General features: G+C 37.3%; 1 long non-coding RNA gene across 1 annotated transcript in view; it reads left to right on the top strand.

The window, feature by feature from the left end:
• Positions 1–21314, top strand: part of LOC141376284 (uncharacterized) — a 34462-nt gene extending 13148 nt beyond the window's left edge. Inside the window, exons 2-3 of the long non-coding RNA XR_015500728.1 lie at positions 18735–18788; positions 19055–21314. This is a non-coding gene — a long non-coding RNA (uncharacterized LOC141376284). The remainder of the gene's footprint in view (positions 1–18734; positions 18789–19054) is intronic.
• The last annotated feature ends 293 nt before the right edge of the window (positions 21315–21607 follow it).

Consider the following 21607-nt stretch of genomic DNA (forward strand, 5'->3'; position numbering starts at 1 on the left):
ATAAATATATATATATATACATACATACATACATACATACATACATACACGTAAGTGCATGAGTGTTTAGTGTATAGTGTGCCATTTGGGAAGCAGCTTCTGTCTCCTCTTCACCAATGGCAAAATGGCTGCCGTCGCGTCATCCAGGTGGAGACACCCCTCCCCCCCCCCCCCCGATTTTCTACAGCGCTTTGAGTGCCCAGACAAGCGCTATATAAAATGTTAGAAACCATTATTATTATTAATAATGTGGAAATTTGTATTTTTTTGGGGTGAACTGTCCCTTTAAGTGCCCTAATATATAGGGCAGCAAGTGCTTATAATAACTATATGTTGATGTCTGCTTATTTTCCCAAGGAGCAAAACATCTTTTTCCTTACCAAAAAACCTGAGAAGGCAATATGAGAGAAGATTCCTTCTGCTTTTTTTAGGGGGTTTAGAGAAACTGCTGTGCATGAGGACTTCTGTTTTGCATTTGTTTCATAATCATTTATGAAAAAGATTGAATTTGTGCAACCCCCAGTTATTAAAAAACCGGTGACACAAACGCAGAAGGACTTTTTACATTGCTTTGTTCATTTTCAATTATTCAGAAAGCCCAGCAACTCATTACCTACTACCTGACAAAGGGAAACGGATTTATAGTGCTCATTTGGAGTCACACAGCCTTGCTTCCTTGTGCACAAAAAAAATCCTTCCATTGAATTCACATTCCTCCTTTTTTATTGCACGTCTTTGAGAGCGTAAATATAGGACACATCTGAAATGTATGCGTTCTTTGTGATGGCATGAAACGTGCGACTAAGTGATTCTCCTCTTCAGTGAGTGGATGGCAGGTTAAGTACAGTTAAAGGAGCGGAAAGAAAAAAAGTGGGCCAGTGGGAGAGATAAAGCATCAGATATGCAGAGACGCTGTCACTCCACATGTCCCTGTCAACTCTTTCAGAAATGCACTTCACATTAGAGCCGATGCCACATTTGGTTTTGAAATGCACCATGGGAAATGCTTAGAGGGTTTTCGCAAAAACTGCTGATGCAATGTGAAACTATTCAACAGGGATTTGCTATAGTGTTTGTTTGTTTGTTTGTGGGCGGGGCCCCAGGTTTGAAGTTTCCCGGGTTTGCACGCCCAACAATTGGGTGGGGCTTAATTTTCATATCAACGTCACGCCGAAACGGCTGAAGACTCGTTATCAGGATGATTCATTTGAAGCACTATGAGTCGACTTGTTTATAGATGAATCAATAGTTTTAAACACTGTACACTTTTAGATTTAAGCCTTAGCTGGATATTTCACTTCACTTAGAGCTGTGTTACACACTACATAGAAGCTCATTTTCAAAACCCATAATAGGGGCTCTTTAATATGCAGCTGACAATCAATATCGGTGGGCGGGTAAAACCTCACACTCTAAAAAAATAACTCAAGAGCTCTGTAAACACTACATGGTTTAATGCATTATTGTAACTTAAACATTCTAAAATGCTGATTAGATTAAAACTTTTAAGTTACCAGAATCATTTTATTAAGTTTTCTGTTTATAAAACAGAAAAATATTGATAATTACATTACTTTAAAAATGCGGCTAATTTAAAAAGGTAAATATATCTGTCTGTCTACTTTAAAACAATATTTAATTTGTAGCAACCCAAAGAAATTTTTCCACAATAATGGAGTTGTTTTGTATTTTTAAGTCCACACACTGATGTTTTTTGTTATTTTTTTACACTGATAATATGGGACAGTACATGTTTTTGTTTTGTAAAACAATGAAAACCTGTGGTTTATTACAAAAAAACATTACTGAATAACAAAAATGTTGTTGTTGAATGTATTTCTTACAAGCATGAACTGTAAATTTAAAAAAAAAAACTGAAAAGTTTTACAATTTCCGCTACTTCATTTATTTGGGGTTCTAAACTTGTGCGTGATATTAAGTACATAACGCTGGGTTTGTTTTCAGTTTTAAAATAAAAAACTAATTGAAACAACATTTTTGAGTATTCAACTCATAGATTTGAGGTTTTTGCTTTGTAAAAATGCATCTGATTGAAGAGGAAAATATTTAGCTAACATAATAAAGTTTGTTGTCTGAATTTCATTTTGTTAGATGTTGTCGTAACTTCAATATATTAATGCAAACTGTTGCGTTATTTTGTTTTTGTTTTGTCTGAACAATATTTTTTTGGAGTGTACTACTTTACATTGCGACCAGCCTACAACCATTTTGATTTGAATCCTATTTTAAGGTCAGGAGATTCATTGTGTTACTATTACTCCAATTTGACTGTGGACACACTTTACCTGTTTTGTCCAAACGCTTCCAAAAGATGATTTTCCACCATAGATGCCTTGTAAATTCTAAAAAAGGGACTCTTAAGATCTTTCCTATTCCTGTTTCTCCAACATGTAACAATTTATCATTATTTGGATCTGGACTTCGCCAGTCAAGGATTGGCATTAGGTCAAATGTATGGCTATAATTCCTTTATTGATTTCCAAGTAATATGTTTGAGGTTTTATTCTCTATTACGGTGATGGATTGTTGTAGTTTGTGGGTCACAGATTCTTAAAGCGAAAATTAGATTCTTAAAGAAGTATTTATTAATTATTTTTATATATTTATAATTATTAGCATTATTATCATCAGCAACAACATTTTTATATTGATAAAATAATAATAATAATAATAATAATAATAATAATATATTATTATTATTTTATATTAATTTAATAATAATGATTGTTATTATTATTATTATTACTATTAGTATTATTATATTGATTTAAATATAATAATATTAACAATAATAATAATGACAATAATTATAATTGTTAATATTAATATTAATTTAATAACAACAATAATAATTATTATTTTTTATTATTATTTAAAATAGTTATTGTTGTTTTTGTTAATATTATTAAATTAATAATAATAACAATAATAAATATTATTATTGCTTTACATTATTTTAATGATAATGAATAATATTATTAATATATTGATATAAATATAATAACAACAATAATAATAATTATTATTTTCATTATTATTTTATTATTAAATTAATAATAATAATACTTATTATTAGTAGTTAATTAAAACAACAACAACAACAAAAAATTATTATTATTATAATGATACTAATTATTATTATTATTAAATTAATATAGCTTTAATATGAACATTTTAAATATGAAAGATATGTTCTTAAAACATTTCCAAAATTTTGCTCGCTTAAGAAAAAAAGAAGAAGAAAAAAACACTTGTACACTGTGTTTATCTATTGTGCGATTAAAACAGACTTAAATGCAGAACAAGTTTTATTAATTAATTCATGTTTTGAAAGTCACAGTGATTCATTTGTTGGTTCATTTGTTGGTTAAAGGTATAATAAACCTACGTATTGAACTGGGGCAGACCAAAGTGTATAAGCACCTCAAAAAAATGATACTGTTCAGCTGTGGGGAGGGTTTACATTCACTCAAGGCAGTAAACATGCAGAAAATAAAAAGTCTTCGGGGCTTTTCTCCATAAGGCAGCCTGTTTAAAAGCAGCACAGAGGTCTTTTGCGTGAATGCATAATTAAGTTTCCTCTCTGCTGAAATGGGTCGGGGTCTGCCACGTCGCCCTCCAGTGGAGGATTCTCTGAGGAATCATCTTTAAATGAGGGCTCCGTCTTTCATGTTTTGTTCATTGGACCCTTAAATGAGTTACATGACTTTACTTTGCAAAGTAAATAACTGTTGTGCATGCTAAATCTAAAGTCAGGAGCAGACATTAATTGAAAATCATTACTTACAAATGAAGCTGAAGCAGGTATTTAATTAGTTACATAAAAGCTGCATACATGTACATAAGCTGATAGAAATAGATCATCATGTCTTATTTTGGCCTCTTTACAGTTTACAGTTACAGTTTACAGCTTTTCTCTGTTGCATTCGAGATATCACAATAATTAAGCCTGAAAAAAGCAACGCAATAACTACCAGACTGCTGTTGTGCTTGCGATGAGGAAAAACGCTAAACACATGCGGACTTTGCTTATTTCAATCTGCCATCACAACACACATTCATTATATGTGAGAACATCTGTATAAATACAGCACTACAACATACCAAAGTGAGAGATCATCTAACCTGCCAACTTGTCTCTGAAAATCCGAGAGACCGGGAGGAGGGGTTGTTTGTGCGTGAGTAACACTGTTGAGAACCAGAATAGGATGCAGTGGGTTTTGAGCGGCTGCTTCAATCATGTGCTGTACCAAAGTTTGCAACCCGGGGTGTTTACAGACTATACCAAAGAGGGGGGTGCATGAAATTACGGGAGTTTTTTTAGAAAAAAATGGGATGTTTGCGGGAAATTGGTCTGAAATACGGGATACTCCCATGAAAAACGGAAGTGTTGGCAGGTGTGTTTACCAGTTTAATAATGATTTGATCTGCTGTAGTTAGAAATCAGACTGTTATAAACTTCTAAGCGTAAGGGCTTATTATGCGGTTCTGTCGCCATCTTGTGGGTAGAAAGCATCAACCGTATTTGGTCTACACTATGTCCATCGACGAGTTCTCTCAGAAATGGTAAATATTGTAAAATAGGCACTATTCTTGCAAATAAACTGCATAGTTGCAATCTAAACAAGTACATGCTCGACTAAAAAAAGTCTCAAAAGTATATTTTGTTGTCTAACAACAGTAATATTTGTCAAACTGTAGTGTCTGCTTGTTGCTTGTTGCTGGCTGTATGTGGGCGGAGTAATACATAAAGGGTAAAGAAGCTGTACGGGTGCTGATATTACTTAAATATATCACACCTATCAGCGAATCAGATTCGAAAACCAGATAGAACTGTTGCATATATATATATATATATATATATATATATATATATATATATATATATATATATATGAGCAACATCACACGAGTAGCAGTGCGATATGGCTGTATATCGGCACTGGTAGGAGTATATCGTATAGTATATCGGCACTGGTAGAAGTATGGCTGTATATCGGCACTGGTAGAAGTATGGCTGTATATCGGCACTGGTAGAAGTATGGCTGTATATCGGCACTGGTAGGAGGCATGCGTTGGCACGAGGCCGCAGGCCGAATGCCTTAGTGTCCCCACCAGTGCCAATATGCAGCCATATCGCACTGCTACAAGTGTGATATTGCGTTTATACAACAGTTTGACGGCGTAATTGTGTGTATAAAAACAATATCAAACATGGAGAGTCTCAAAAACCCTTTTTTATGAGGAACTACTTTCTTCCGCATTGGATTCAAATCATAAGCTGACAGGTAAACAGCTGAGCAAGCATCATTTAAACTTTAGATCTGTAGTGTCTGCTTTTTGCTGGCTGTATGTGGGCGGAGTAATACACAAAGGGTAAAGAGGCTGTACGGGTGCTGATATTACTTAAATATATCACGGCTGTCAGCCAATCAGGTTTGAGAACCAGATAGAACTGTTGTAAATATATATATATATATATATATATATATATATATATATATATATATATATATATATATATATATATATATATTTGCAGAGCTATATGGTTAATATGTTATTGACAGAAATATTTTTAATATATCATCATAGCTTGAAATATGATACGCCCGTTTAACATTGATTTAACAATCTGATGGGATGTACCCACATTAATATTGCATGCATTTACCATGTTTCTCTAAGAAAACATGCACTCAATGAGTATAATGCGACTGAAAAAATAATGCCTGATGAGAATTATTAACATAAGACTTTCCTGGCAGCAGTAGCTAATGACTGCTGATTGATGCATCTTTACGGATTAAAAGGACAGCAGAGGGAAAGAGCAATTCTGGATGAAGGTCTCGCAAAGAGAAAGAAAAGTGTAGCACTGTTACGCATACAGAGGGATGAAAGGGCCGCTCAGATGAAGGACTATCTGTCTTCGACCCATCGAGCTGTTGACCACATTGATTTTCTTTTTTCCCTCTTGATTTTGCCACTTAAAGCAGAGAGAGGCCTGGATTCGTCCCTGGCTCTCCAAGCCTTTCACTGGAGCAAATCCTCCTCAGGATGTACAAGTGATTATGGGTAATTACGTGTGGAGAATGAACGCTCAAGGAGAGCCGAGTGTTTAGAGCCTGTCAGTCAAAACGCATCGCAGGAAGCAGAGATGAAACGAAAAAAACAAGAGGCTTTCTTGAAGACACAAACACTCACACACACACTCAGGCTGTTGTGAAGCGGACATTGGTTATTGTTTCTCATCTGGGTTTTAGACTCAGATGCTGCAAGCTATTTTGTTGAGATTCAAAAGTTCAGATACTGCCTAAAATGTGTGAACTTGGACAACTTATGGGATTTATTTGACAGAATGTCCAAAAAATACATACATGATATGTGTAACGGACATGAGGATCCACGTGCAGTTTTTCTACAAGAGTAGTCAGGAGGGCAATGGTCAAAAATAAGGACAAACAGAAGCATGTATGCAGTCCAAAGCGTAGTCAGAAACAGATGAGGACAGGTCAGTACAGAAAGCGAGACAACGTAAACAATAAACTAAGCAAAGGGTCAAAAACGAGGCAAGACAAACAAGGAAGAACACTTTGTAATGCTACTCAGGGTAAAAAAGACTCAGTAATGTGTATGTGAACGTAAGGTGTATATATATTCCATGTACTCAGTATAGATGAACTAAGTGAGCTGAGTGTGTGTGTGTGTGTGTGTTAGTGTTCGGATTATTATCAGCTGTGGCAGGAGTTGATGATGAGTGCAAAAAGTTCTGGGAGTCATTCTGAGAATACAAACTTTTAATTTGGATGCGATTAATCGTTTGACACTGGCTCAAAAACTCAAACTTTAAAGGTGATTATTTAGATTTTTTTCCAATTCCAAATATTTACATTTATAATAATAGATGTATTTTGGCCAAATGTTGTTCTATCCTAATAAATGATGCATCAAGGGAAAGCATTTTACAGTAACAACACAAAACATGAACTGACATTTGCAACCCCCTTTTCTTGTGATGTCTGTTAATAAACTACCAAATAAACTTTTGCTTTTGACTTACTATAATTACTTATATACAGTTGAAGTCAGAATTATTAGCCCCCCTTTGAATCGATTTTTATTTTTTAAATATTTCCCAAATGATGTTTAACAGAGCAAGGAAATTTTCACTGTACGTTTGATAAAAAACTTTCTTCTGGAGAAAGTCTTATTTGTTTTATTTCGGCTAGAATAAAAGCAGTTTTTAGTTTTTTAAAAGCCATTTAAAGGTCAAAATAATTAGCCCCTTTAAGCTATTTTTGTTTTCGATAGTCTACAGAACAAACCATGATTATATAATAACTTGCCTAATTACCCTAACCTGCCTAGTTAACTTAACAAAATATTGATGTGATCCAAGACCTGTGAATAGATGATGCCAACCATCAAGGACCTCAAGGACAAACACATACGAAGAGATGAAGCCAACCATAGAGGTCTTCCAGAGGTCTCCATAATCCTGGACGAGGCTGTATCCTGAGCAGATGCTGTGGTGGTCATGATGTAGTGGAGCATGATACTGATTTCTGAAAGACCCTAGTGACAGACTAGTCTCTGCATTGATCCCATGGGCCAACCTGATCACCCGCCAGTGACCTACTCACACCTGCAGCTTCTCTGCAATGGTTGTCTAGCGTTCTCCAGCCTGTGGCACCTAGACTGCAGCTCTGTGCAAGAAGTTTGGCCAGAGGAGAAATGGCTGTGCTCAACTGAGCCTGGTTCCTCTCAAGGTTTTTTTTTACCTTCACTTTCGTCAATTGGTGAAGTTTGTTCCTTGCCACTGTCACCACTGGCTTGCTTGGGACTTGTGGAGCTGCACATAGATGGATTTGCTCTTCAGTGTTTGGACTTTCAGCAGTGAAAATGAAACCACACTGAACTGAACTAAACCGAACTTCAACTCTGAAAACTGGACTGACACAGTTTCCGTTTATGATAACTTCTGTGTTAAGCTGCTTTGACACTATACTGTAAAAGCGCTATAGAAATAAACATGAATCAAAGTCACTCTGTTAGATAATAAAACATAATCAAAGTCACTCTGTTTAACTGCAAAGTTGAATTTTCAACATCAAGCATCAACAGAGCAGAGATCAACGTCCTATCATGCAATTTAACCGCAAATAAACAGAAAAGACCTGTCAATCACAACATACAAAAACTTTTAATTGATATACATATATATATATATATTTATAGTGAACATTCAAGATGTTTTAACAATCATTGATGTGCATGAAGTGTATGTTTGAAAAACAATATCTCTGCTATATCTTTACTGCCTGGATGAAAACCGCAGGGCTCTTGGTTGAGCAAAATCTCAGAACAGGATCCATAGTGAACCGAAAACGGACTAACGTCATTAAAAATAGAAAAGCTTCACTAAGCCCTCCTGTGATACAAGGCCTCCGAGAGCATTGATCTGCTGTAAAAATCTTTTATGGAGAGGTTGTGTATTTTGTATCCTAAAGGCTTTGACCTTGGCCGGTCTGACGCCAGACAACACACTGCACAACCCGCCACACTTTCTGTACTGTTTAACAGAACAGTCGGTGCTACATTATTAACTTCTCATTCCCACTTTTTTTTCCTCATGAAAAACGTTCTCCGCCGAGCAAACGCATAATTGGATTTCAGGCCAATCTGGATTAGAGAAATCTTTCTAAAACATGAATAATTTCATTATCAGCCGAGGCATGAAGTTATTATAGATTGGCCTGCAAATCGCCTGCACGTCGTGTGAAAGTCATGCGCTCTTCTAATTTCCAATGTAATTCTTCATGTTGACCTCGACGGCAGACATACTTATGAAGTCCTTTGGCACCCGATAATGATCTCGAAAATTAATAATTGAGTTATTTTCCTGCTCTAACAGATTGTTTTACTACATGATGGGAACAGGACACTAAGGATGGGTCATTATGGTCTAATAGATCAGAGGCTTTTAAAACAGCTCAACAACAACAAAAAAAAACTCACTGTTTTCCATTCCTCACATTCAAATGCAAATGCAACTGAAGTTTAGTTTAGTTGCAAGTAAAAATGATTCTATAATGTATTATCTATTAGCAGTGGTGTAAAGTAACTAATTACAAATCCTCAAATTACTGTAATTTTAATATTAAAAAGTCATTAATTTGAAATTTTAAAAGTCATATTAAAAATGTGTACTTTTACTTTCCCTTGCGAACATTTTTACTGCAGTATCTGCACTTTTACTCTACTACTTTCCTTCAACCTGCAGTCACTACTTTAGTTTTTCCTGTTTATTGGGGATTAGAAAAATCAGTCCTGTGATTCCCGTCCAAACAAATCACACGCAGAAGGTAAATCACATCATGATGAATTACCCCAAGACATGGGCGATTTATAATTGGAGCAAACTCTATGGAAGCGTTAGAAGTGTCCAAGAAGATGTCCAAAATTTTTACACGCATTGACCCAAAGACTGTTTAGACCATTGGTCACCAAACTTGTTCCTGGAGGGCCGGTGTGCTGCAGATTTTAGCTCCAACCCTAATCAAATGCACATGCCCTGCTGAAAAATCCAGCTTAAACCAGCCTAGGATGGTTGGCTGGTTTTAGCTGGTCGACCAGCCTGGTTTTAGAGGGGTTTTGGGCACTTCCAGGCTGGTTTTCAGCCATTTCCAGCCTGGTTTTAGCTGGTCAGGCTGGGAGATGAAAAGCTAAAACCAGCTTGACCAGCCTAGCCAGGCTGGGAGCCCAGCCAAAACCAGCTATGTGCAGCTTAAACCAGGATGGTCAAGTTGGTTTTAGATGGTTTTAGCTGGTCACTTTCCAGCCTGACCAGCTAAGACCAGTCTGGAAATGGCTGGAAACCAGCCTGGAAAAACCTTGAGAGAAACCAGGCTCAGTTGGGCATGACCAATTCTCCTCTGGCCAAAGTTTTTGTGCAGAGCTGCAGTCTAGGCACCTTAGGCTGGAAAACACTGGATGTCCATCATGGAGAACTGCAGATGTGAGTTGGGACGGGTGTACAGGTTGGCCCTTCAGAATCAATGCGAGGCCTCGTCAGTCACGGGGGTCTTTCAGGAATCAGTCTCTCCACTCCTCCATGACCGCCACCGCATCTGCTCAGGATACGGCCTGGTCTAGGATTATGGAGACCACTAGAAGTGCTCTCAGGTTGCCATCATCTCTTCACATGTCACAATCTTTAGAGGCCTCGGGATGAGTATCTCCAGGTGGAAATAGAGAATAAAGAAAATATTTAGCACAGCTGCTGTTCATAGTGTATATAAATAAGAGAATAAATATCAAGACAAAAGTGATATAAAGGAAAATTAAATCCCTACCACAGGCGTATTGAACCGTGGAGGTCGTACAAGAGGTTCAAGGTTATATGGAGTATCGTGGCATCTCGTGTAACTATCCTAGCTGCTGAATGATTAAGGACCTGACGAAGGAATAATCAGATTAAACAGAGCCAGGCGGTGGATTTGGAAAGTCTGCAGTTGTGCGCATCTCTAAGTGTGACAGCACTGTCTGTCTGGCCACACACTCTTGTGTTCAGTTTGATTGATGAGTGGCACTTGAGAAATTGCTCTGAGACTAATGTCGCATGTCGTTTTGCACGGTGCAAATAGTTCTGCACAGCTTCCCGTGGCGGTGCGCTTGCTTTAATTAGCTTTGGAATCATAGAGGACAAGCGACATGACGTTTGCGAATTTGTGCTCATAATGCTCCGTAAGCCCGAGTGTTGTGTTTGCTGACCGAGGCTGTACGTGCTCATTGAGCGATTATGTCGCTCCGCTATCCTCAGGGTTGCTGCTGAGGCTCGTATTTAATTGCAAATTTGCAGTCTGAAGAAAATCCAAGCGGCAAATGACTATTGAATACACTACTACAACGCCGGTGTCAACTGTTTTTTCCATCTGCAGGAGGAATAATGATGTGGGATTTCAATCCCCAGTTGTTTCACGAAAGCAATTAAGCGTTGTGTATGCAACATTCAGCATGAAATCCCTCAATATGGAAAATGTCGAGTGTCATTTTGGGGCCGAATCTGTATGCATGACAGTTTTTCTCAGATCTCAGCCGGAGATTTGCCCTTTAATGCTACGAAAATCGTTTCATTTCTATCTTAAAGAACAATTAGCGCCTTCGTTTCATGCTCGAGTGCGTGATAATACCCGTCTCAACCCCAGGCCTCTGTTGATCTTGTTTCCAATCAGCTCGGGTCTTGTCTGTTAATTATGTCCAATTTTCACGGACAGTACAGCAATTATCAAGGACTCATGGCAACCGTTAGCTCTCATTGATATGCGCTTCATTGACATTATTTAATGTTTAAAATATACACTGGCGTAATACTAATGTCTACAGGTGGCAAATCTTACATTTAATAACCATAAATACACTGTTAAATAAAATGTTCTTGTCGAAACTGTAAATAAAATAAACATTATTCAGGCCCGTAGCCAGTCTGGTAATATAGGTAGTTCTTTTTTCTCAAAAAGTCGACCTTTTTTGCAGTTATACGCCTCTTTTTCTATTTAATTATAAGTTTTAGATGCTGCATTTTAATGACATATTAAGCCCTATTTTAGCTGAATTAGATTGTCGGATGGTCATCATAACCAAGGGTCCACTTTTTTCCATATACTAAAAATACTTCCTAAAGATTTATAATAAAGAAATGTGAAATAATACTTATTTTTAAAATACATATTTATTATATTAAGTATCTCTCGAAAAAGGTAATCTGTTAAAGTTTTAAATTAAAAGCTGTGGTCTATTGTCATTTATTAGGCAAATAACAAACTGGACAGCAAATTCAACTTTCCTCAGTCAGAATTTGGCCATTTGAATAAAAAAATAATCAAAACATATTAATAATAATAATAATAATAATAATAATAATGATAATAATATTAATAATAATAATAATAATGATAATAATAATAATAATAATAATAATAATAATAATAATGTAGAGATTCAAAATCTTTCTAGCCTTTGTTTTAAAATAAAGTACATTTGAAAATTCATGGATAACAACAATAGCCAAAATAGTATTCAAATAAATTTCAATATGTGCAGGTTTTGATGCTTCACACCTTTTTATTCATTTTTAGTTTCAAGAATAAGGTCCAAGATTTAAAATAAAAATTACCTGTAAAATATTTTCTCTGTTTAAAAACAATACATGAGCGAAATATGACTTCTCTTACGTCATTGTAAAATGAAAAAATTGGTTAACATTGGCCAAAACTTATTAGCTGAAGTCACACTGAAGTCACAGCCAACTTCGCTTGGTCTCAAAGCCTTGTTTGATGGGTTATTTTCACTAATTATGATGGCATAGCAGTCAAAGTCAAATATGTTCACGTATGGGGCATGTTCTGGACCTTTGTCAGTGAGGGTTGGGTCTTCCGATATATAATATGTAGGCTAATAGATGTCTTCAGTGGAGTGAGTACAACACAGTTTCCTTACTCCAACAAAGTACAGAAGTAAAGAGTAAAAGTAAAGAGAAAGTAAAGAGGCTGAATGGAGGAGGCTCGTTCTTTATCGTCACGCTGCAGATGCTCTGTTTAACTGTTTTCTCACTAGTGAAGTGTTCAGTTTGAACACTTACAAAGTTCGCCATGTAAATAGCAAATGCACCATGGAGAAACACAACTGACTCTTAAAGGTAATTGAGAGATGAATCTCTGATTGGTTTAATGCAGGTTATGCTCAAAACAAACCCAGAACTCATTAAGGGAATAAGCACAACCCTGTTAGACCATGTTCCTCGGTGCAGAGAGTGTTTTTCTGTCCTTAAAATAGCAAAGGTGGATTCAGACATGCCGTTAATGCTTTTGCACCATGAGCTTTAGACCGTTAAAAGAGAGCCCTTAATGTTTTCCTTCTGCTTCATAATTTAATTTAATTCAATGTGTTATTTGTCATTCCTTTGAAATTGTTTGTTGAATATACTAACAACTTCCAGATAAATACTGTTTTAGCACTAGCTGCTTTCAGTGTATGAGCAATATTCTTTCTATAATTTGATCAAAGGATGTTTCTTCACAAGAAAATCAAAATGTCATGTTTCATTCAACGTTTCGGGCTGTTTCCTTGTTCGTAATTGTTTGTAATTTCCAAATGGAAATTGCTGTTCTCGCCAATTTTACCTCAGCAAAAGGCCACTAACGACAACAAAACCTCTTCGAGAACTCAATATCAAATTTGTGCTCGCTTCATAAATTGTCATCAAGATAAAACCCACCGCAGCACTCTCTGATATCAGTGTGCAGAAGACGAAAAGCAAGCGACTGGATGATGAAACAAGATGCTTCCGTTTCCAGAGCCCGCAGTAATCAGCAGTGAGTTTACCTGTTCTCCAGCGGAGCCTTGGGAGCCTTGTTTGTCTTCCCCGAGTCTGGGATGCGTGTCAGAAGTTGTGGCGGATGAGAGCGAGAGATGCGTACTCTGAGGAGAGCAAATATTTCTGTAGATGCACGGCGTGTCATTTAAACAGAAGGACGTAAAGTGCAGGCGTTGAGTGAGCCATACATGAGATTTATTGTTTGCGAATGTGTGTTTCTGGCAGGTGGTTGCAGGAAAGGCGGACTAGTGGAAAGAGGGCTAGATAAGGGAAAGCGCTGACAGGAGATCTATTCCCTTTCTAGGCTCTAAAGGGTTGCGGGTAAACAGAGTGTCAATCATCAGGATTAGTTCACGCGCTGCTCCTCTTTGTTGAGCGCTTAAGGGGAAACTTTGCAGCGATGTCATCCACTGTGTCTCTGCCAGATTTCAAACACTGCAATATCACGATCGGGGGGATGTGAACAATTTATGGACACGTTCGCACTGCGGCTAAACGCGCTTGTGTTTGGTTATAGAAATAATTCAGGCAAAAACCTGACATCTTTTATTCATCTCAAACCTGTTTTTTTCTTATTTTAAGTCAATACATTGTCAAAATTTCACAGCAATTGTTCAAAATTCTGAATAAATGTAGAATAAATATCATTTGTAGCACAAAAAAGATATTGTATGATGTGTGTAGCACATGCAAGATAAGAATTATTAATTTTGTATTTACTTAAGTACAAGTACTTAAGTAGATTATACTTAAATTGTTCAGTTCAACAAACTTAGTACTAAGTTGTGTGATCTGAACAATTTTAATCTAGTCTAAATAAATTTATATATGCAAGTTTTGGGGGACTCCATTACTTATTCAATTCATTTAGACTCCATTAGTTCATACATTCATTTTCTTGTCGGCTTAGTCCCTTTGTTAATTCGGGGTCGCCACAGCGGAATGAACCGCCGACTTTTCCAGCACGTTTTTACGCAGCGGATGCCCTTCCAGCCACAACCCATCTCTGGGAAACGTCCACACACACACTCATACACTACAGACAATTTAGCCTACCCAATTCACCTGTACCGCATGTCTTTGGACTGTGGGGGAAACCGGAGCACCCGGAGGAAACCCATACGAATGCAGGGAGAACATGCAAACTCCACACAGAAACGCCAACTGAGCCGAGGATCCAACCAGCGACCTTCTTGCTGTGAGGCAAGAACCTACCTACAGAGCCACTGCATCGCCGGCTCCATTAGTTTATTCGTTTAATTTAGTTCAGTCAACTTATTAGGGTTTTCAGTGCACTTGTTTTTTTTTTGTCATCCATGGAATAATGGAAATAAAAATGCTGTTCTAATGGAACTACAGTGCACTAGAGGGCGCTGGTCAGACACCTGGAATGTATAATAGGTGAGTGGGTGAATGAAGAAGAGATTAAGTTGTGGTAAAGGGAAGCAAAGCATGGTTCCTTGGAGCTACTTCAAACTGTTTGTATTGTGAAGGGCTAGTTTGGAAACCTTTTGTTTTAAGCTCAGCCTATAAAGACTTACTTATTCTCAAGATAACTGAATGTTTGGGAAATGTATTGGTATGCTGTCTGAGTAGGGTTTGACGTTTTGGATGCCATCATTAGGAAGTATCATTCTTCAATTATCTACAAGTCGTTAAATCAACGCAAAAGTAGATCAACATATTTCAACGCACTCAATGTTTTTTTTACTCCGAATCAGTGACCAGTTTTTTTGTTATGCTTAACTTAAGGAAAAGACCATCATCCAACATCTAAGACATTTTTTGTTTTGTTTTGAGAGAAGTTTCAAATATATTGGGGGTGTCTTAACTTTATTTTGGGTACATTGTTTTTTAATTCAACATATTTTCCATCTAGCAATAAAAAAAAAAAAAAAAAAAAAAAAAATATATATATATATATATATATATATATATATATATATATATATATATATATATATATATATCAATTTTTTAAACTATTTAAAAAAAAAAAACAAGTGACAGACATTTCATTGTTACAATATACAATATAAGTTACAATATAAGTAGACTGAAATAAATTAATTGAGTAAACTCGTTGGCTTTAATTAACTGAGTTAATGGAGTCTCCCAAAACTTGCGTATTTAAGTTTATTTAACTTGCTGGTTTTGTAGACTATATTTAAATTGTTCAGTTCACCAAACTAAGTGTTAAGTTTGTTGAACTAGACAATTTAAGTATAATCTACTTAAGTGCTTCGTTCGGTGAATTGAACAATTTTACTCAATTAATTTAGTTCAGTCAACTTATTAGGGTTTTCAGTGTACCATGAATTATGACCTAAACTAAAGTGTTACAATGTCCCTACAATTCACAAAAAACAAACGTGTGTGACTGAGTGTGTTTTGGTGTGCTATTGTGACATATCAAGACACAACCTTGTATGATGACATGGGTAAGACATGTGTTATGCTGCGTTCACACCAGACACGGAATGCGCATCAAGCGCGAGTGATTACATGTTGAGTCAATGCAAACGCGCGAATAGACATCCTGCGGCGCGATATGCGCGAATGACGAGAATTGCACGAATAGCGCAGTGCGCGCGAATGACGTGGCGCGAATTGAGCGTTTTTCGCGTTTGACGCGAATCACTCGGATTCGAAAATCTGAACACGCGGATATTGCGATTTATCCGCGCGTTCCGCGTCTGGTGTGAACACAGCATTATGAGGAAAAGGTGACTTATGAGGACATTTCCCACCACATTGTCCACATGGTGACTTTCCTCCAATTCTCAAAAGACTTATAAATCATGGAGAATTATTATTTTGTTGTCAGAAAGTAAACAGGCACACAGTTTCCTGTGAGGGTTGGGTTAAGGGTATAGTTGGTGTTGGGTGATAGAAATTACATTTTGCACAGCATAAAAAACAAAAACAAACAAACAATGGAAACATATATAACATTCTAATAATTCCAAAACTGTGTGTGCTTCCTTTGGAACAATATCCAGTGCTGAAGGTGTTTTATGTTCAGAGGAGATGGTGAACTGTTCACAACCACGCATGGTCTGAATGCGCAGCAGTGTGTCCTCACTGGCCGGCCTTTAGTCTAGGGTTTGTGTATCGTCTCTTTGAGCATGTCTGGCTGGATCCTGTGTGACTTACAGAGGCCTTTCCTTAGACATTGTGTTTTTTTGTTCTTTAGCCTGAAGCTATGCTGAACTGAAACCGCATTTTCAAAAATGTGCTCTCGGTGAATAAAAAGTAACACCGCTATAGTCTGGTGCATCCATTCACCTGAAGACATTAGGGCTGTTCAGACAGAACAATTTACTTGGGAATCATATGCAGAAATGTTTGCACAACACACTCAATTCTTGAGTACACTTGTGTATTTACTAGAGATTTACTGGTTTCAGTTCTTGTGTTTCTTGTTTTTGTTTTTTTCTCCACATAGGAATATCCAACACAATCTCACGGCAATTCGTAACTTTTTCATTTAGTGGCTAATTCGTATGAATTCGTACGATCTAATTCGTACAATTTAGTACGATTTGCTCATCCCCCAATGACGGTTGGGGTTAGGGGTGGGGTCAGGTGCCACGCCTCCTTTTTAAAATCGTACCATTTCGTACGACAGAACTCGTACGAATTCGTACGAATTAGCCACTAAACTGGCAAAACGTAAAATACTTACGTTTTCTCATGAGATCAGGCTGGAATATCTGTTATTGCTGACATGTTCCTCTCTTTAACTTCCGAGAGAATGGTTCAGACCTCTTTTTCTGTTTTTCTGGTTGATTATTGTACTTTTGGGTCAATCTGTGCCTTTTAAAACATTATTGATTGCATTTAGGGACTAGGATGGGTGTGGGATTGGTCAGTTGGTCAGTCAGTAAATCAGTCAGTTGTCACAAGAGAAATTTGAAATCTCCAAACGTGTACACAGCGGCCTCTGCAAAAACGGCAAAACAATTTAGCTCCTGGGATGTTTTTGGAGGGCGAGGCAGTGGCGCAGTAGATAGTGCTGTCGCCTCACAGCTAGAAGGTCGCTGGTTCGAACCTCGGCTCAGTTGGCGTTTCTGTGTGGAGTTTGCATGTTCTCCCTGCCTTCACGTGGGTTTCCTCTGGGTGCTCTGGTTTCCCCCAACAGTCCAAAGACATGCGGTACAGGTGAATTGGGTAGGCTAAATTGTCCGTAGTTTACCAGAGATGGGCTGCGGCTGGAAGTAAAAACTTGCTGTATAAGTTGGCGGTTCATTCCGCTGTGGCGACCCCGGATTAATAAAGGGGATTAAGCTGACAAGAAAATGAATGAATGTTTTTGGAGCTCTTCAGAAATGTATATAGGGGTACGTAATCAGTACGAGCTTGGGTTGGTTCCATTGCCTGGATTGGTTCAATTGTTAGCACATTGCAAAAAAATGCTGTTCTTTGAGTTTTTAGGATAAGCTAAATAATCCTCTTTCAAAGTGAAAACAAGACTATTTTGTTAATCCCATTGGCAGATGATTTTGCTTGTCTAAAAGGAACACTTTTTTTTTTTTTTTGGAAAAAGACTTGTTTTCCGATTCAATTATTATGCTAAGCTAAGCTAAATGTGAGAACAACAAATCAGCTGAATGGATAAAAAATACTGTTTTGAATCTAGAATTCTTACTCCAGACTTAAAACATTTTTTACAAGAGGAGACTTGTTAAATTAATCTTTTTCAAGAGTGTTGCTTTAGGGAAAACCCATTTTTAAAAACGTATTTCTGAAAAAAAAGCTTCTTGATTTAAGAGTTTTTATATATTTGGATAAGAAATAATTTTTTTTTTTTTTTGCAGTGTAGAACTGACATAATGAATAAACTGTAGCACAACATTTTTTGCATTGCTTTCGTGAAAATTAATTGTAGATTCACCAGTTTTGCTGATGTATTGAACGTTTCTGGGAATACCAAAGTTTTCATCCATCCGAGGCTCATTACTGATACGTACCCCTATATACATTTCTGGAGAGCACCGATTACGTCCCAGGAGCTACATTTTTTTTTTTTGCAGTTTTTGTTTTGTATATCCACAAGAAGCCACTGTGTATGCTTTTTGAGATCTCAAATTTCTCTCACGAGTGCCATTCAGGCCTGCTGTTCTCACCTAAATCCACCAGAGGCCGCTATCTGACTGACTAACGATCCCCTGCCTGATTTTTTACTACGTTTTCAGATTTTATCATGTTCTCACCCTGTTATAAACTTGTTTATTATATTTTTTGCCTTTTGTTTTTGTTTTATCTTATTTCTGGAACCGTTCTTCGCCGGACTCATACACCATTGTTGCTGTCAACTCTTCTCTCTTATCTCAAGTTCACCGACGTATGTGGCGAGCTCATGAACAAACTGCAGGAAAGCTGTCCACAGGTAAGCGGTTAGCTGGCAGCACAAAAGAAACAGAAGCCGTTGGCTTTGTCATACCACCCCGTAGCAATTGTTTTAAAGAGAAAATGCAGCAATACATAGCTCTGGCTACATAATTCGTGCTCTACAGAAATGTATACTGAGGTACGTTTTCACAATGAGTGTTGTTTTCATCGCATGGTGCACAACCTATCCTGCTATTCATTTTATTAGACGTACCATAAGAAACTTTACCTGAAATGAGTTTGCATCATTATATCTTTTGACAGAACACAAGGTCTTTGATGTCAGCAGAAGTGAGAGCGCTTTAAAAGTTAATGCTATTTATTCTTTCTTCTAACGATGCACAACTGCGCCTTTAGTTTTACTGTGATCTGCATGTAGCAGCGTTTCCATCCACATGCCATCAGAACAGGCCTGAGACCCGTTTTTGCCCCGCCAACCGATTGGACTTAAAAGGATAATGTGCTGGAAACAAATGTCCCACAATGCACTGCCTTTGAAGTTAACAAAAGAACTCTCGGGGCAAAGAGCGAAATGGAAGCATGTGTTCGATAAAATATACGAGAGGAAAAAAGATGATGAAAGACACGATTCCCTGGCTGTGAAGCTTCCTCCTCCTCTTTCTTGATATGGGGTGACGCGGGAAACGCTTCCTCCTTTACTTCAGAAGTTGTGCTGAGTCAAAGCCCTTTTGAGTATCTCATTTAATTGATGTCACAGACCCTTTAGTGTTGAAACAATCAGAGAATCATTATGTCTGCAACAGCGGTGCTGCCAGCCACAAACACTCTCAATTGATCTTCAGCAGGCGAGACCTCTCCTTGCCAATTTGCAAGAGCTTACAATGGTGGCGGTTTGCACTGAACACTGTAGTTCCCTCTAAAATGGAGAAACCTGGAGATGTCAACATCAGAACCACAATGACTGCAGTTTCACAACATCTCAAACTTTTAGGTCTTATTTTAATTACGAGGCTTGAGCACAAAACCAAAGTCTTATGTTGCATGGGTATATTTTTTTCCCATTCATGAATTCTCTCCTGGTGCATGGGATAGTGTAGTGTCCATCCGGGTAAGTCATCCGGGTACTTCTCGCCTACTGATTTTTGATTTCTATGAGTTTGGAGATACTACACGGCTTACATACTGTTTTTAGTGTACTATATACACTGAAAAAAATTATTCACAGATGATTCCTTGAATTTTTTTACGTTAAGTGGTTGTAAACAATTTAATTGGGCTGAATTTTAACAAACAAATTAAGTTGAACATTATTAAATTTAATGTGTTTAAATTTAACACAAATAAATTGCAACAGTTTTGCATGCAACACTTTTTTCAGTGTAGTATGGAAGTCTGCACATTGGGATCCAGATTATAAGTGTGTAAGGGTGTTTCCCAGTACTGGTTTGCAGCTGGAAGGGCATCCGCTGTGTAATACATATGCTGGACAAGTTGGTGGTTCATTCCACGGTGGCTTTTTTTTCTCCTGATGAATAAAGGGCTTAAGCAGAAAGAAAATTAATGAATGAATGAATTATAGCTTCAAAATACAACACAACACACTTTATTACTTTACTACTAGCTCGATTTTACTAATAATTTAGCGTATATTTCATTTTAGGTTACTCTATGTCACAGGTGTCAAACTCAGTTCCTAAAGGGCCGCAGCTCTGCACAGTTTAGTTCCAACCTTAATTAAACACACCTGATCAAACTAATTGAGTCCTTCAGGCTTGTTTGAAACCTACAGGTAAGTGTGTTGGAGCAGGGTTGGAACTAAACTGTGCAGGGCTTCGGTCCTCCAGGAATTGAGTTTGACACCCCTGCTCTATGTGGTGGTTTATATTAGATAGCTCACTTACTCCAAGCTAAAATAAACCTGTACACTTAAGTTAAAAAAGATTCAACAAGGCATCTACTTTGCTTGTAATAAAATAAATAATTAAAAAACGATAATTGAAGAATGATTGTTTTACAAATGTTTATTTCAGTGTGTGTATGTGTGTGTGAGGGAGAGCAAGCACTGAGAGCTGTTTCAGTGTACAGCTTATTAATATTAGAGACCATTCCAAATATGGTCAATAAGGACCTTCTAATTTTAGGGGTATTTTATGTGGTGATAAATTAGTTCATAAAAACATTTCTAGAGATTGTTTGATCTTACCTAAGCCACATATACGTACCATGTAGATATCAGTGAACAATTTAACTTATTAAACAAATGAATGCATAGATCACTTTTATTAGGTGTTTAAGCTTAGTCGTGTGGCTTCAGTGTGTGAATATAAGCAGGATCTAATGGTTAAAATGTATTCATTAAATTGTTTATAATCAGACTTGATAAAAACAGTCTGCAGAAACACTTTGATTGACGCTCTACCTTTGAACGTGTCATCAGAGAGGGAAAGCTCCGCCCACTAGTGACCGTCTCTCCCTCATTAGCATTGGACGTTAGGCTTATTTTTAAATCCGCCACTATGCTGACACACAGCCATTTGTAGCCTTGTAAGTGTGTTTTCAGACAAAAAAAATAAATAAAAAAAATAAATTGAAATGTATCTGTGCAGATGTAACCCCGCCGGTACTACGCAACCCAACCTGCTCTGAACTGGTTTCGACCTTCCGCATGGGAGTCAGTTGCTCTAACAAGGAGGCTAAAGACCATGGCCTCTAGTCTCTGACGCTAGAACACCTTTAGAGGTCAGAGGAGTGAGGTTTACCTGCACAGCACTTACTAGCTGGCCTCCGTTACACTCACCCTCCTAAACCTCACTCCCATCCGGGTCACAGCACCAATGTAACCCTGCCAGTGATACG

The sequence above is a fragment of the Danio rerio genome, chromosome 10 (genome assembly GCF_052040795.2).
Source record: "Danio rerio strain M-AB ecotype USA chromosome 10, GRCz13ab, whole genome shotgun sequence".
Taxonomy (NCBI): Eukaryota; Metazoa; Chordata; class Actinopteri; order Cypriniformes; family Danionidae; genus Danio; species Danio rerio.